The sequence below is a fragment of the Stegostoma tigrinum genome, chromosome 2 (assembly GCF_030684315.1).
Source record: "Stegostoma tigrinum isolate sSteTig4 chromosome 2, sSteTig4.hap1, whole genome shotgun sequence".
Taxonomy (NCBI): Eukaryota; Metazoa; Chordata; class Chondrichthyes; order Orectolobiformes; family Stegostomatidae; genus Stegostoma; species Stegostoma tigrinum.
Genome location: NC_081355.1, coordinates 104,272,360 through 104,288,724, shown reverse-complemented (window position 1 = coordinate 104,288,724; position 16,365 = coordinate 104,272,360). Strand labels below are relative to the sequence as shown.

The window sequence follows — 16,365 nt, the reverse complement described above, 5'->3', positions numbered from 1 at the left end:
TGTTTTGGGTCCAGTGACCTTTCCTCAGAACCCGAAACATTAACTTTGTTTCTTTTCCTTCACAGATGCTGTCAGACCTGCTGAGCTTTTCCAGCCACTTTGTTTTTGTTCCTGATTTATAGCATCCACAGTTATTTCAGTTGTTATTCTGCTTTTAGAGTAGTGATGGGGTGACTTTTAAAAGCACATTGAACACCTTCACAAGAGGCTGCCAGTGACTGACCTCTGTTGTAAACAAAAAGAAATAAAACTCTGTCCATTAGCCAGGCTTCACTGAAATGTGACTTGCCCAATTTTGCCATCACCTGGATCATATTATTGATCATTATAAGTGGGTCTGCATTGAATGTCTACAGGTCATCTTAAGACCCAATTGAAAAAAAAATTGTTTGACGGACTATTTAATTTCTTTTCCTCATGTAGATGCTGACTTGCAAGGCTTACATCTATTAATTCGGGCATCGCTGACGAAATTTGGAAGAGAGATTAATCTACAAGTTAGTGAGTATGTTTATAAATGCTTGACAGGTTAGCGAGTTTTGAGAAGATTTGTAGCTCAGATTGAGTTCCTGGATCTGAGTTTGCTCGCTGAGCTGGAAGTTTAGTTTTCAAACGTTTCGTCACCATTCTAGGTAACGTCATCAGTGAGCCTCGGATGAAGCGCTGGTATTATGTCCCGCTTTCTATTTATCTGTTTAGGTTAACACATCATCCCTTAACCACCTACATTCTGGAGAAAACATGCCTAATTTGTATAATCTGTCCTCATAATTTAATTCCTGAAGTCCAGGTATCGTTGTAAACCTTTGTTGTATTCCCTTCAAGGCTAAAATGTCCTTCCGAAGGCGGGCGCCCAATTCTGTTCTCTCTACTCCAGTTGGGGTCTAACCAGAGTTTTGTGTAACTGCAGCACAACTTCTGCATTTTTATACTCCAGTCTTCTCAAAATAAGGGTAGGATTTTATTTGCCATCTTGATTATTTTCTGCACCTGTTCATGGCATTTTCAAGATACATGCACCTAAGTCCTCAAGTCTCTTTCGACATCCTCTACATCGAGGGCAAAACTTTCAACTATGAAAGAGAACATATTGACTACTTAATCCTTGATTTCTACAAATATGAATGTAGCATGCGCTTTGCTCCATGAGATTTTTGTAAAAATGTTTGTCCACGGCACATGGACGTCACTGGATGGACCAGTATTTATTGCCTATCCCTATATGCAGCTTAAGCTCACTGACTTGCTAGTGCCAGTTCGGAGTATTCTTTAGTCGACCACTTTGTTGTGGATCTTGGTTGAGAAAGGGACAGGACTGGCTGCTCAATGTTTCAGGGTATTGTTGTTTTAGACGAGGTAGGGGGGTAAAAGAGATGGAGGAGTTGTATTATTAGTCAAGGAGAATGTTACGTCTGCTTTCAAAGAGAACGTACTGGAGGGCTCATTTACTTGGGCTGGTCTCAAAAATAAGATGGGTGCAATCACTGTGCTAAATTTATGCTGTCGGTCCCCCAACAGCCACCGAAACACACGTAAGCAGATTATGGAATAATGCAGTGGGAACAGTTTTCATTGTGGACGACTTTAACTTTCCCAGTATTGATTGGGAATCCTTTAGAGCAAGTCACTCAGACGGGGAAGAATTTGTGAAATGCATCCAGGAGGATTTCTTGAAACATTATGTGGATAGTCCAACTAAGGAGGGGTCATACTGGACCTTTTACTGCCAGTAAGCTTGGCCAGGTGACCTATCAGTGGGACAGCATTTTGGAAACAGTAATCACAACTCCTTAAGTTTTAAGAAAGCTATGAATAAGAATAAGTCAGGACATAGTGGTAAATTACTAAATTGGGGAGGACAAATTATGTCAGTATTAGGAAGGAGCTAGGGAGTGTTAATTGGGAGGAGCTGTTATCAGGCATGTGTGGGAATTGTTTGAAGACCTGCTCATGAAATTTCTGGACCAGCATGTTCTAGTAAGGAAGAAGGACAAGGATAGCAAGTTAAGGGACCCTTGATTTATAGGGGAGGTTGTGAATTTAGTCAAAAGGGAAAAAGAAACACATGTAAGGTCTAGGAACCTAAAATCAGACGGAGCCTGTGAGGAATATTTATAAAAAAAACTCAAGCAGAAAATTAGGAGAGCAAAAAGGTCCTTGGTGAGTGGGGTTAAAGAGAATCCCAAGACTTCTCTATACATGCTTTAAAAACAAGAAAATAACTAGGGAGAAGGTAGGACCACTCGAGCATAAAGGAGCGAACTTGTGCTTGGAGGCAGAGGAAGTGGGCAAGATCCAAAAAGAGTACCTTGCATCGGTATTCACCAAGGAGAAGGATATGGACAATAATGACATTAGTGTGGAGCGTGCTAATATGCTAGGGCATTTTGAGATCAAGAAAGAAGTGATTTTGGCTCTCTACCCCAGATTTTGAGAGAACCAAGAGACGAGATTGCAGGGGCCTTGACCAAGATCCTTATTAGCCACTGGAGAGGTCCCAAAGGGCTGGCAGTAGCTAATGTTGTTCCTCTGTTCAGGAAGAGAAATAGGGATAATCCAGGAAACTATAGACTGGTGAGATTCACATCGGTTGTTGGGAATTTATTGGAGAGAATTCTTACGGATAGGATTTACCTGCTTTTTGAAAAAGTGTGGCCTAATTAGAGACAGTTAGTATGGCTTTGTATAGGGCAGATCATGTCTTCTAACTTGATTCAATTTTTCAAAGAAGTGACAAAGGTGGTTGATGAGGGTAGAGAAGTGGATATTGTCTATGTTTACTTTAGTAAGACTTTTAACAAGGTCCCTCATGTAGGCTCAAACAGTAGTGTAAGATGCATGGGATACACAGTAACTTTGCTGCGTAGATTCAGAACTGGTTGGCCACAAAAGTCAGAAAGAAGTGGTAGAAGGTTGTTTTTCAGGCTGGATGTCCATGTTCCACAGGGACCTCTGCTGTTTGTGACAGATGCAAATGACTTGGATGAAAATGTAGATGGTGGCTAAGTAAGCTTGCAGACCATACAATGATTCATAGAGTTGTGGATGGTGTAAAAGATTGTCAAAGGAGACAGTGGGATGTAGATCAGTTGCAGGTGTGGGCAGAGAAATGGCAGATGGAATTTAAACCATGTAAGTGTGAGGTGCTGCACTTTGGGAGATCAAATGTTAAGGAAAAGTATACAGCAGGGCTCCGAACAGCATTGATGTACAGAGGGATCTTGGAGGTTGGAGTCCATAGCTCTGTGAAAGTGGCCCGCAAGTCAATAGGATGGTAAGGTAGGCACCTGGCATGCTTGCCTTTATTGGTTGGGGAATTTAGTACAAGCGTCAGGATGTCATGTTGCAGTTTTATGAGACTTTATTTAGGCCACACTTAGAATACTGCCTCCGGTTCTGGTTGCCACATTACAGAAAGGATGTGGAGGCTTTGGAGAGGGTGCAGAAGAGGTTTACCAGGATGCTGTCTGGATTGGAGGCTATGACCTATAAGGAGAAGCTAGAGAAACTTGGATTGTTTTCTCTGGAGCAGTGGAGGCTGAGGGGAGACTTGATAGAAGTTTACAAAATTGAGATACGTGGATACGGTTGATGGTGAGACACCTTTTCCCAGAGTTAAAATGCCTGAAATTACAGGACATGCATTTAAGGTGAGAGTGGCAAAGTTCAAAGGACATGTGACGGGCAAGATTTTTACGTAGAGAGTAGTAGGAATGTGAAATGCTCTGCCAGGGTGGGGATGGACACAGACGCTACAGGGGCTTTCTGAGACTTCTAGATAAGCACGCGAATATGCAAGAAATGGATGAATAAGGATCAAGGGCAGGCAAAATGGATAGTTTAATTTGGTGTCATGCTCAACACAACATTGTGGCCGAAGGGTCCATTCCTTTGCTGTACAGGTCGGTGTTCTGTCTGCAGTTATATGTAGGCCTGACCAATTTCCTTCCCTAATGGACATTAATGAACCAAATGGGTTTTTACGATGATCAACACTGACAGCTTGGTTGGCATTAGGCTAGCTTAGATTTTCATTTGATTCAGATTTCACCGTTTGCCATGGTGGGAATTGAACCAGTGTCCTCCGAGCATTAGCCTGTGTCTCCTGATTACTAGTATGGTGTCAATACCAATAAGCTGCCATCTCAATTATATAATTCTGCTGAATGTCTTTAAAATCTTGAATAATGATTCAATGAATTGTCAGTCCCATTGAAATGATTCTAATCTGCAAGTTTTGCTGATTTTCATTTGCCAAATGAATGCAATAATTTGGAAGGTTTCCAAATTCTGGTTTTGAATCTAAGAATCACGTAGCCTCTCATTTTCTCATCACTGTTATAAGTAATGTTATTTGTGTATGTGTAAGAATCGTTAGCAATATTTTAACTTAAGGGACGTCAATGGAAAAGAAAATCAGGGCAGTAGTAAAATGGATGCTGAATTGATTTATTGCAATTTTTCCCATAATAGTAAGTTTTTTTTATTGCTCCCATTGTTGCAAAGCGTCATATCATTCTATGTACCAGTGCATTGAAAATTTATATTTAGGTATCCCTTTCTTCCCTCATGACATCAAACACTTGCCCAAGAATGCACATAAGAAAATGGTCAAATTGAGAGATGCAAGTTTACTTTCAGCATTACAGCTGCTGATTTGAAAGCTTTTTTGTGTAGAGGAGGAGAATGAGAGGAGTTGAAAATTCAAGGCCTGGGAGCTAATTCACAGCATCCTACAGACATTAACTTGAAGCTAATCAAATAAAGTAATAATTCATATCTTTCATATATAATCAGTAACCATTATACAATAACTGAAGTCCGATGCAATTAAATGACAATTTCTAATTAACAATGGCAAATTTGTAAGCATGGTACCTCTATATTGTTAGAAAGAATGGTGTGCAGCCAACATTCTCTTATTGAGCCAGGTGTTACTTTTATTTCTGGTTAAAGATGACCTTTAAGGAAACATATTCAAAGTTGTTTGGAAAAAAATTAGCGCACATTTCTCTAACATCCCATTGCTTGTCTACTCTACTCTGAGACTCACCTAATCGTCTTGTTTATGTTATAGTCACCTGCAGGAGAACATCAACTCCATTCTTTTTAAACACTTCTCAGTTGCAACAAGTACTTTTGTTTTCTTCTTAGCACGCAGTTAACATTATTCAGCTAAAACCTAGTTTGGCTAGAAAATGACAGTCAATTGCTAAGCTTCTTTGAATGAAAGACAGGATTTTGTTACCTACTAACACCAAGAAAAAGATAATAAAACTGCAACATCAAATGTACATATGAACACAGGTAATAAGTTTAGAAGTGTGTGTGGCTGGTATGAACAAGGAAAAACAAGGGTACATCATTTCTAAGTTCTTAGCATCTTCTGAAGTGTTAGGTTTTAAACCTGAGGCCACAGTTGATTGATTATTGACTTGTATCTGTAGCAGTCACAAAACGTGTAATTATCTTGAGTTTTTCATGGATGGTTGCTTTCGAAGGTTGAGATCAGATATAATGGCAACTGCAGATGGAGAATCCGAGATAACAAAGTGTGGAGCTGAATGAACACAGCAGGCCAAGCAGCATCTTAGGAGTACAAAAGCTGACGTTTCAGGCCTAGACCCTTCATCAGAAAAGGGGGATGGGGAGAGGATTCTGAAATAAATAGGGAGAGGGGGGAGGCGGACCGAAGCTGATTAGAGGAGAAGATAGGTGGAGAGGAGAGTATGAATGGGAAGGTAGGGAGGGGATAGATCAGTCCAGGAAGGACGGACAGGTCAAGGGGGTGGGATGAGGTTAGTAGGTAGGAAAAAGACTGTTCTTCCTCTCACCTATCCCGTCCTCCCACCTCAAGCCGCACCTCCATTTCCTACCTGCGAACCTCATCCTGCCCCCTTGACCTATCCCCTCCTTACCCTCCTTCTCTTCTACCCATCTTCGGTCCGCCTCCCCCTCCCCCCCTATTTATTTCAGAACCCTGTCCCCATCCCCCTTTTATGATGAAGGGTTTAGACCCGCAACGTAAGCTTTTGTGCTCCTAAGATGCTGCTGGGCCTGCTGTGTTCATTCAGCTTCACACTTTGTTATCCTGCTTTCTAAGGTTGCTTTGTCACTGGGTCCACTTGTTTAGATAATGAGAGGAGTAGACAAGGAGCAAGCCTTCCAGATTCTGTCTGCTGTTATGAATGAATCCACGTTCCTTACTCTGCTGTACTGCTCAAAGCAGCTGTTAAAATAAAAACTGAAAGAACTGTAAATCAGAAATGAAAACATGTAGCTGAAAAAGCTCAGCAAGCCTAACAGCATTATGAAGAGAAATGAGAGTTCATGTTACTGGTTGAGTGACCTGTCCTCAGAACTGTGGATAACAAGGAAAATGTTTGTTTATATGCAGAAGATAGGTTGGGGAGAGGAGTTAAGGAGTAAATCATGGGTGGGGATAGTGCCAAAAGAGAGAGAAGAACAAATGGACAGACAAAGGAATGGATAACGATCTGACTTGGAGAGTGAATTGCAATAATGGGATCTGTTAGTGACCAACAATACATAGCCTGCCACTACACATTGTGTGATAATAAGGCCTGCTGTGTGGGGTTGGGGGCTAGGACATGGGAGAATTGAGGCCCTAAAATTACTGAACTCTAATTCGAGTCCGGAGGACTGTGGGGTCGCCAAACAGAAAATGAGGCACTGTTCTTCCAGCTTGGGCTGAGCTTTGCTGGAACACTGCAGCAAGCCAGAGACTGAGATGTTGGCCAGGCAGTAGGGTGGTGTGTTAAAGTGGCAGGCAGCTGGAAGCTTCGAGTCTGCTCTATGGGCAGAATGTAGGCGCACTGTGAAGCGGTTGCCCAGTCTATGCTTTGTTTCCCCAATGTAGAGGAGACCACATTGTGAGCAGCAGATTAGATTCTGGGACGTGCAGGCAAAGTGTTGCTTTACCTAGAAAGTATGTTTGGGCACTTGGATACTGGGGAGGGAGGAGATAAATAGGCACGTTTTACAGCTTGGGCGGTTGCTGGGGAAGGTGCCGTGGGGCTGTGGGTGGTGTTGGGGGTGATGGAAGAATGGACCAGGGTGTCCCAGTGGAAATGATTCCTCCGGAAGGTTGACAGGGGAGGGGAATATACTTCTCTGGTGGCGGCATCTCACTGGAGATGGTGAGAATAGTGGCAATTGAACTTCTGGATGTGAATGCAGTTGGGATTGTAGGGAAGGATAAGGAGGACCTATCTCTGTTGCACGAGGGATGATTGTGGGTGCAGGTGGACACCCGGGAAATGAGTCAGACCCGGCTGAGGGTCCTGTCAACAGCACTGCTGGGGAACCCTTAGTTGAGGAAGAAGGACACTTTTTAGAGGTTCTCTTGTCGAAGTTGGCTTCATCTGAACTTATGAGACGGAGGAGCTGAGAGAATGGGATGGAGTCTTTACAGGAAGCAGGGTGCGAGGCTGTTTAGTTCAGGTAGCTATGGGAATTAGTTAATTTATAGTGGATATTAGTGGCCAGTTTATCTCCAGAAATGGAGACGGATGTTGAGGAAGGGAAGGCAGGAGTCAGAGATAGAGCGGGAATTGGAAGCAAAGTTGATGAATTTTTCCAGTTCTGGTCACCACACTATAAGAAGGATGTGGAAGCTTTGGAAAGGGTACAGAGGAGATTTACTAGGATGTTGCCTGGTATGGAGGGTAGGTCTTACGAGGAAAGGCTGAGGGACTTGAGGCTGTTTTCATTAGAGAGTAGAAGGTTGAGAGGTGACTTAATTGAAACATATAAAATAATCAGAGGGTTAGATAGGGTGGATAGGGAGATCCTTTTTCCTAGGATGGTGACGGCGAGCATGAGGGGGCATAGCTTTAAATTTGAGGGGTGAAAGATATAGGACAGATGTCAGAGGTAGTTTCTTTACTCAGAGAGTAGTAAGGGAATGGAACGCTTTGCCTGCAACGGTAGTAAATTCGCCAACTTTAGGTACATTTAAGTCGTCACTGGATGAGCATATGGACGTACGTGGAATAGTGTAGGTTAGATGGGCTTGAGATCGGTATGACAGGTCGGCACAACAATGAGGACCGAAGGGCCTGTACTGTGCTGTAATGTTCTATGTTCTATATATCATCGATATATAGGAGAGAGTTGTGCATGGTGGCCAGACACCATAAAAGAACCGACATAACAGGGGCCCATGCACATACCCATGGCGAGCCTGCTGACCTGAAAAAATGATGAGTTAAAAGAGAAATTGTTCAGGGTGAGGATGAGCTCAGCCAAGCGGTAGAGTGTGGTGTAGATGGGGACGGTTCAGGCCTTTCTTCCAGGAAGAACCAAAGAGACTTGGGACCATCCTGGTGGAGAGTAGACATATAAAGAGATTGCACATCCATTGTAATTAGTCAATTAATCAATTAAAATTTGATAGTCATTATTGAGCTTGCAATCTGGCAATTACAAAATTGGTGTAAAGCATCAGATGAATTGTGGATGTAAGTGGGCATGGGCTGAATCAGGGGAGAAAAGACTGAGCTAAGATAGGAAGAGATTAATTCAGTGGGGCAGGAGCAGGCAGAAACAGTGGGTCCACCCAAGCAGTCCAGTTTGTGGATTATTTTGGAAGGAGGTAGAAGCAAGCTGAGCAGGGATGGGGGACTATTAGTTTGGACGCAATGAGAAGGGAGATCACCGGGCGAAATGAGGTCAGTGACCATAATTGATACAATGATCTGATGTCCCATGGTGGATCATGGTCCAGGGAGAGATAGGAGGAAGTATCTCAGAGCTGACGCTTCGCCTCAGCAATGTAGAGATCAGTATGCCAGACTACAACAGCACCACACTTATCCGGCAGGTTTAATAACAAATTCAGAGTTGGATCTATGCATGTGGAGTGCAGTCAGTTCATAGGGAGACAGGTCGAGGGGGCCGGAGAAATCAAGGAAATCAACGTCACATCGACAGTTCTCAATGAACAGATCGAGTGCAGATAACATGCCAGTGGGAGGGGTCCAGGTGGAGGCAGAGTGTTGGAGATGGGTAAAAGGGACTTCAGGGCAGGGAGAGGATACTTGTCCAAAGCTGGAAGAATAACATTTCATTTTCCAGTTGGGGAACGTGCAGTTCTCCAGACTCGATATTGTGGTCAATAATTTTGGGGCCTCAACTCTCCCATGTCTTCGCCCCAATTCCACATACTAGGCCTTGTTATCACAGTCTGCCGTGGCACACTGCCTACTGTTAGACACTAACAATCTCCATGAACAGCTATTCACCCTCTTAGCCAGATCATTATCCACTCTTTTCTGTCTTTGGGCTGTATCCCCATTTATCATTTACTCTTTACCAGCATCCACCACCCTATCTTCTGCATATAGACTGATATTTTCGTAGCTAACTTCGGCTCTGAGGAAGGGTCACTGCACCCAAAATGTTAACTCTGATTTCAGATGTTGCCAGACCTGAAGTTTTCTGGCAACTTCCGTTTTCATAGATCAGTGTGTATTCTGAAGCCCATCTCCATTGTATTTCCATGCTGACTAACTTGTAGGTGGGCCTTTTATCTTCCAATTTGCGAATTAAACAGGAGTTCACATTTCCTGACTGATTCAGTTGCTTGTTTGGATGTTTTTCGATAAAATTGATCATTTTAGTGTGGTGAGCTTGTTTCTTCCACAAAGGTCTGTCAAAGTTTGCCTCAGTTTATGGTCAAGGGACCACTGCAGATGCTGGAGTCAGTCAATACAATGTGGAACCAGAGAAACACAGCAGCTCAGGCAGCATCAGAGGAGCAGGAAAGTTGATGTTTTGGGTTTGCACACTTCTTCAGGTCTGCTGTGATGTTGCCTGACCTCCTGTGTTCCTCCAGGTCTGCACTGTATTGACCATTATATCCATTTTTGGCCCATATTTCTTCTTTGCTAAAAACTGTTTTATTCCATGTCAAGTCTCAGGTACAACTAAAATATAATTGAAGTTAAAATTTGATAGTCATTGTTGAGATAATAGCAAATATTAACAAAGTATCCTTCTTTGAAGTATTCTACCTTTTTACTTGTGACCAGTAAATGTTCCTAGATTGTTGCTTATATAATTAATAATGTTCCAATTTGCAAGTTTGTTGAATGTGTCATCTTCTCGTAATACATCATATAACTAAACCAAAGCAGACAAAATTTTCAAACAAATTACTTGTTGCTTTTTCACCATCCCGCTGACTTAGCCACAATGCACACCTCATCTTGTGGAGATGAGATATGGCAAAGCAGGTACATGAGAAACTGCAAGCTGTTCATTTGCTGGTTTTTATGAACTAGGATATGAAGCAGACAGGTTAAAAGAAGACGTTTTATGGTGCAATAAATCTCAAAATGTAAGAAATTGTGTTGTGCTTAGAATTCTTCCTTCTGTTGCCAATATAATCACTAATGTGCCCTTATCTTGAGAGAGCTGCCTTTATAATTCTAAAAGGTTTAGGGTAATGTGAGATTCAGTTTGTTCTCTTTATGCAGCCACCATGAGCTCAACTAGTTGTACACTATTCCACCAAACAAATATGCAGTTATTGTGGCATTGGAAAATAAGTTATTGCTGCTCTCCTTCTCTTCTATTCAAGTGAAAAAATAACTTATTTTTAAACTTCGTTTTGAAAAATGAGTAAATGAAGTACAAAACTGAGTGAGAATGGTTTGTAAGTTTGATAGATTTTGTAGGTCTTCATGGATAGGCATGACTCTTTTAATCTCTATTGCCTCCTGGCACCTGTCAGGACTGGAAGCAATGGAATTGCACCAATAACAATCTGGTGAGTGATCTGACAGGTCCTCAGGTGTTCATTGTCTATCAAGCTGTTTTCTACACTCAGCAGAATCTTTACTCTCCATGCAAGAATTTCACACTTACCCCACAAATAAAATTTCCAGGACACCCCTATCTGCAACAGTGATCATCCAGATCAGACTGTTCTCCATACTTTGTGAATGTCCTACGAAAATTTCTGCTCAGTTCAAGGCAATTGCTCTAACTGTAGTTTGGTGACTTAGCTATTCAACCTGGGCATAAACTTATAAAGCTAAAAGTTGTAGTTACACAAGAAGAAGTTAAAAGAGTATTAAAATAAAACATAGAACTGTGGCAGTCTGAGTCAAAACAGAAATTGCTGGAGAAACTCAGCAAGTCTGGCAGCATCTGTGGAGAGAAAGCAGTAAACATGTTTTGAGTCCCGTGACCATTCTTAAGTACTTGCTCTGGTGCAGAGCCACAAGACTTGAAAACTTAGCTCTGCTTTCTCTCCACAGATGCTGCCAGACCTGCTGAGTTTCTCCATTGAATGAAACCTTCTTGCTAAAACTAAATGAACTATTTTATAGAAGAAGCTGATTTGGTCCATAAGAACTGCTTTGGACAAGTTTGAAAACTGTAGCATGGTACAGTTGGATGGCAACTTGTACTGGAACATATGCAAGTAGCATTGTGTTATAAATTGATTAAGAATCAGTGTTCAATTAATTTACAAATGAATATAGTTCAGTGCAAATTGTAGTTTATCTGAATTTAACTTTTGGATTATGAGGATATGGCCTGGTTTGGCAAACTCTCAATTCCCTTTTAGAGAATAGTTAAACAGAGATTAATCATTGTTTCTTTACAAGGTATGCAGGGAAAAGGAAACCTGCATTTCACACCTCTGAAGCAATTAATCCCTGTGATCGTTGCCAGCCTATTCCTGATGATAAGTCTAAAGACAAAACTGTAATTAATTTATTGAATTGTGTGTGGCAAAAAATATAAAATGTATCATTTGTTTTCCTTTATTTAGATGAGCAAGAAGTGAAAAAGTGCCATTTCCATGAATGCCAAACACACTGGATAAAAAAAAACTGAGTTAGGTAGCTGTGATTACGATGTAGCAGCTACTCCTTTTCTCAATGTGCACATCTGGTGTGCTTTTTCATTCACTTGCTGGCATTTTTTAGTGATTGTGGCATAAATCATTTTGCTAATCAGAAACACAAGTGACTGAAAGTCGTTTCTTCTTTGCACAATAGAAGAAACATATGGCTTTCCAGTCATCTCTGGTAAACATAACATCCATTGACATGTAGGTTTGTTGTTTTTAATAGGGTAAAAAATTATAGCAAGCTTTATTTAGTAACAAATTTAAAAGTCAGCTTTTTGCTTTGTATGTACTGTGCTGATTTTTACAAAGAAATTGATACAAGCTAACAATAAATATAAAAATCGTCTAGCAATTCCAAATAAAAGCAGATACTGTTTTTAAGTCTGAGGTTTTAATTGTCAATGGTATTTAGCAGTAACCTTGTCCTGTATTTAACACAGATGTCATTATGATTTGTTTTAAATATGCTTTCTAAATTAAATCAATTTACAACTGTTTGTGATACAGTACTGTACTGCTTTTATTTTTAGCTTTTGAACTTGGTGGGGGTAGGAACATGCATATTTTGTATAACAGTCGTCAATTTAGTTGGCTGTGTTCTTGCTGCTGAATCAGGAAGCTTTAATTTTAAGTCCGCTTTCAGATACTTTCAAGTTCATAATCTCGTTTGTCATTTTACTCAGTTACTCTTTGAGATGCTGTCTTTTGAATGAGTTTTGAATGAAAAGTACCTGCTCTTTCATGATGTGGAGGTGCTGACGGCGGACTGGGATGGACAAGGTTAGAAGTCCCATGACACCAGGTTATAGTTCCAACAGGTTTATTTGAAGTCACAAGCTTTTGAAGCTTTGACTTCACCTGACGAAGGAGCAGCTGTTTGAAAGCTTGTGATTTCAAGTAAACCTGTTGGGACTATAACCTGGTGTCATGTGACTTTTGACCTGCTCTTTCAGATAGACATAAAGTATCTTTTGTCACTACTTTAAAGAGGAGCAGAAAAACCCTCCTTTAAATCCTGATCAATATTGAGCCCCTAATCTTAATCACTAACATAGATGATCTGATGTGAATTTTAAGACCTTGGTGTGTGCAACATGAATGCCATATTTCTTAAATTACTACAGTCAATGTATTTAATAACTGTAAGGCAATTTGGGACATTGAGGTCACAGAAGGTGCTATAACAATGCAAATCTATTCCTTCTATCTGAAGATAATTAAACAATTGTTTTTAAATTCAGAACTTGTTAAAGTATGTCATACTGTTTGCTTTCTGTCTGTTGCCTTTTTCTTCCTGCTGTGTGTTGTTTCATTCAAGTTGGTTGAATAATGGTATGGGGTGACTCTTTGTTATCACTTTGTTAACATTCATAGAAAAGGGTATGTTGTTAGCTAGGGATTGTGAATTCTGCCCCTGAAGAATGAGTAGGACCACCCCATAACTGTATGTAATTATACATGTCCGATCTGAAAATTGTTTCTTACTTAAAAACTGTTGGCAGCACAAATAATAAAAGTTTTGAGTATAAATTCAGTCCATGTTCTTGTTTGTTTTGTGACTTGTCAAAGCACCTTTACTAGATATTCTGACCTATATGTTTATCTTCTAACTAATACTGAAAACAAACTATCTGGACATTATCACGTTGCTGTAATCAAAATGATTATAATGTTCCTACCTTGCATTTGTACTTGTGTTTCAAAAGTGGAATACGCTGAGACTGGGTAAGAACCTATATAAGTAAAGTTGTCCTGGTCTTGTGATCCTTGTCCTCCTGGAATCTACCAAGGAATTTTCACTAGTAGCATTGACAAATATACCTTACAGTCATGTTAGCAGGTGGTGGGGAGGAGAATGCAGCATGTTTAGAGGATTAGGCACCAATCAAATCATAAAATCCCTACAGAGTGGAATCAGACTGTTTGACCCATTGATTCCACACTGACATTCTGAAGAGCTTCCCACCCAGACCCACCTCCCCCCTCACTGTAACCCTCCATTCCCTATGGCTGATGCACCTAATCTGGATGTTGAGCTTCATGAGTTGTTGCAACTGCACACAACAAAGTGACTTCTATCACTTTCTGACCTTGTGTCATTTAGACAGTAGAAATGTGAGGCACTTGCTGTAGAATATCTAACCTTAGTCATATTGTAGTCAGTGTCTATTTGATACAGTTGAGTTGTCAGTCAGTGGCACTTCCGGACATTGGTGAACAATTGTGGGAATGTGGTAACCATTTTATTGTTTGTGATGTCATTATCAGGTACTTGTATGGCCCAAAAAAAGTGTAGCTTTTTTTTATCAGCCCAAAACTGTTGTCTAAATCTTGCTGCAGTAATCATGGATTATTTTGTTCTTGGAAGAATTATGAATGAAGCTGAATGTAATGCGATCATCACCAAGCAGTTCCCTTTCAGATTTTGTGAAGTAAAGATCATTGAAGGTGCTAAACAAAGAGTTGTGCCTAGAATGCATTCCTGAAGTCATGAGTTTATAAACTTGGAACAGCTGCAACCATTTTCCGAAATGTCAGATATGACTGCCTATTACTCACTTAGTGGAATGGTTAGAACCTAGAACGTAGAACAGTACAGTACAGCACAGCACAGGCCCTTTGGCCCATGATGTTGTGCTGAATTTTTACCCTAAACCTAAGGTCTATCTAACTTCCACCCCTACCTTATACTATCATCCATATGCCTGTCTCATTGCAGCTTAAATGCACCTGACTAGGCCGACTCTACTACCCTCTCCGGCAATGCGTTCCATGTCCCTACCACTCTGAGTAAAGAACCTACCTCTGATGTCTCCCCTATATCTACCTCCACTCACTTTAAAACTATGCCCCCTTGTAATAGCTACCTCCACCCTAGGAAAAACAGTTCCTTTCAATTTACAAACTGTAAATTTAAACTTATTCTTGTACTTTGAATGTAATTTTTTTTCTAGAAAAAAAGAGTTAATTACTCAATTCCCAGACCTAGCCCGAATTTCAGCCCTCTGGGTCAGTTCCTGTCACAGTTGTGAAGTAAGCCTATTGTAGTTTGTGGTGCAGCCACAAACATCTGGGGAATGGGTTCAATAAATTGTATTGAAAACTGCTTAGCTATCCATCTGTTATAGAACTCTGTGAGACAGCTACAGTGCTTTCATTACGAAGGCTGTTAATTGTCAAAATATTAGTAGTTCTCTCGGCTGTAGAACCCTATAGCCAGGAGTATTACCTAAGTAAGAACTTAGTTTTATTTAATGACAATGGAATTTATTGGTTACACCCAAAAATCCTTAATCAAATATTCTGGAATCCGCGGGGTGGATATTTAATCAGAGGTATTCCAGAAAATAATTATTGATAGAAATATGCGAGAAAGAAATCCAGTTTGTAATACTGTTATCCTACCAACTCCACCCTTTCTGCACATCAAGTCTATGCAGATTCCTTCCTCTTCAAAGAATTCTGAAGGATCTTGCCCTTAGGTTGTTTTATCTGTGGCTTAACTGCACAAGGCTAGCAATTCTATATTCTTAAACCAGAGATCTTAATGGACACTATTTTCCAAACCAAATTTCAGTCAAGTATTTTAAAGTATATTTGTTCATTTACAGGAGGTCAGCTTTGCGCATTGATTGCCAATGTCTGAATGCCCTCAAAATGCCGATGATGAGCCATCATCTTGAAAACAATTGAGTGATTTGCTAGACCATTTCAGAATGAACATGAAGGCTAGACTGGATGAGGATGGTCAATTTCCTTCCTTAAATGGTATTAGTGAACCAAGGTTGAAACTTACATCAATCTGATAGTTACATGGCTGAGGAACAGGGTCAGAAAATTTACATTAAGACCCCTCAGCTGCCCATCTGTTATGTATCATTTTATTCCAAATTTAGTGTGATTAACCAAATTTAAATTCACCAGTACCAATGGTGGAATTTAAATTAATGTATCCAGATGCATTAGCCCAAGATTCTTGAATAATAGTCCAGTAACATAACCAATGTGCTGCTATCTTGTTTAAATATGAAACAATGTGTAAGCTAATAATACTAATCCTCTAAAGTGGCGCCTCTCCTGGTAGTGATTAATAAGTTTTACATTGTTTACAATGCGAACAAAGTGGGCTTTGAAATTTTCTTGTGAAGAATTTTGTTGGTGAGCAAATTTCTTCAGAAAAATGGGACAGAGTTCATTTACAAAAATCAGCTCGACATAATTGTGCAAGATTGTTGATAATCAAACTGACATTGAGCAGTATGCTATATACTTTATATTTCATCTTTTCCCAATGATAATGGATGTAAACATTTTAGCTAATTCATCAATATTTCTGTAAAGTTTTAATCGATGGGCATGTGTCTAAAATATAATGGAATTTGGAGTGAAAAAATTATCTTCTGGGATGGAACATATTCCTCTCCATTTTAATCAGCTGCCATCATTTAAAGCAAAATCTAATGTGGTTTGGCTGT

General features: G+C 40.3%; 1 protein-coding gene across 10 annotated transcripts in view; it reads left to right on the top strand.

Annotated features, from left to right (window-relative positions):
* The window catches only part of tbc1d5 (TBC1 domain family, member 5), a 504,442-nt gene that overhangs the window by 112,613 nt on the left and 375,464 nt on the right, over window positions 1-16,365 (top strand). For 4 of the 10 annotated variants that reach the window (XM_048520185.2, XM_059638264.1, XM_059638253.1 and 1 more), the window contains one exon: window positions 424-497. The exons of 1 other annotated variant lie outside the window; for it this stretch is intronic. The gene's annotated coding sequence lies outside the window, so the exon portion shown is untranslated. Of the gene's footprint in view, window positions 1-423; window positions 506-16,365 lie in introns of all 10 variants that reach the window. 5 more of the 10 variants (XM_059638271.1, XM_048520175.2, XM_059638262.1 and 2 more) reach the window with 2 other exon arrangements.